This window comes from Bubalus bubalis, chromosome 17, assembly GCF_019923935.1.
Source record: "Bubalus bubalis isolate 160015118507 breed Murrah chromosome 17, NDDB_SH_1, whole genome shotgun sequence".
Lineage (NCBI taxonomy): Eukaryota > Metazoa > Chordata > Mammalia > Artiodactyla > Bovidae > Bubalus > Bubalus bubalis.
Genome location: NC_059173.1, coordinates 57,066,167 through 57,067,676, shown reverse-complemented (window position 1 = coordinate 57,067,676; position 1,510 = coordinate 57,066,167). Strand labels below are relative to the sequence as shown.

Sequence of the window (1,510 nt, the reverse complement as noted above, 5' to 3'; positions counted from 1 at the left end):
GGGTGGAACCCACGTCCCCTGCATTGCAAGGTGGAGTCTTAACCACTGGACCCTGAGGGAAGTCCCTTGACATTGTTTTTATTGTTTGATTTTTTTTTTTCAGAAGTATTTTTTTTCTATTTTAGAATCCAGGGAAAACTTGGGTTCTGTTTGTTAATAATCAAGACAAAAGGTTGAAAGCTTATTGTTTTGAGTCTTTAGCTTAGATAAAGATCAGACAAAGAGTTCGTGTCCAGTCCCTCTAGAAAGATGCATCAGTTTGTCCTGCAGTGATTTGAGAGCAGACAGTCTTTTGAGCAGAGCCTTATGACTTCTCCAGAGCAGCGAGAGCCTTTGTCTTGTATATATATATTCATACAACCGAAATTGAGCTCATTCAGACTGTGAGACTGATGATGTATTTATATGTGTTGAACACTGACCTCCAAAGATAGAAGGGTGAATAGCACAATCACTTTTTAGACTTGTCATTTTGGACACTGTAGCACTGAAATTATTTTCTGATTCACTTATTTCTTGAGGCTTTATTTTTTGACATATGGTTCATTTGCTTTCAAAGCACATTAGTTAGTGACATCTGAATCTCTTTCTTAACACTACTATAAAAAATAAATACAAATACTTATCATTAGAGTTTATAGCTGCTAATGTACAGCACAACAAAATTATAAGATTTTCTGGAAACCCGTGAGGCATTGGTGGTGGTTTAGTCACCAAGTCGTGTCTGAGTCTTGCAACCCCATGGACTGTAGCCTGCCAGGCTCTTCTGTTCATGGGATTCTTCAGGCAAGAATACTGGAATTTCCTTCTCCAGGGGATCTTCCCGACCCAGGAATCGAACCCAGCTCTCCTGCATTGCAGGCAGATTCTTTACCGACTGAGCTACAAGGGAAGTCCACGAGGCATTAGGTCAGCAGATAAATGGCCTTTGAGTAGAGTTAAAAGATCTGAATTTACCAAGCTTCTTTTCCTCCAAATATCCATTTTACAATCACAGTTGATTATTTAAATATATTTTAATAATCTTCCCTGGTGGCTCAGACGGTAAAGCGTCTGCCTACAACGCGGGAGACCCAGGTTCGATCCCTGGGTTGGGAAGATCTCCTGGAGAAGGAAATGGCAACCCACTCCAGTATTCTTGCTTGAAAAATCCCATGGACGGAGGAACCTGGTAGGCTACAGTCCACGGGGTCGCAAAGAGTTGGACACGACTGAGCAACATTTACATTATATTTAAATATATAGATGTCGAATTAAAGAAGAGCTAAGAGAGGATGGGAATAAAGAGTGTCCTGGCAGTGGGGCAGCCTTTGGAAAGATCTTAAATGACTGGGAGTAGAACTAGTCTGGGAAATGACTAGAGCAATGACAAGAGCCAAGAGCAATGAGAAAAGAGGGGTCTCCAGCTGAAAAGGATGGAGAGGCTGCTTGCAGGCATCTACAGGTCTCCAGTGGTTTTTCTGTATCTTGTGAACTTTTGGAAGCCTTTATTAAGTTTTTAAAAAATATT

The 1,510-nt window shown here is 40.9% G+C and overlaps 1 non-coding gene across 1 annotated transcript; it reads left to right on the top strand.

Moving 5' to 3' along the window:
- Window positions 1-1,026: 1,026 nt before the first annotated feature.
- TRNAC-ACA lies at window positions 1,027-1,098 on the top strand. Its single transcript has one exon. It is a non-coding gene; the product is annotated as a tRNA-Cys (tRNA).
- Window positions 1,099-1,510: the final 412 nt, after the last annotated feature.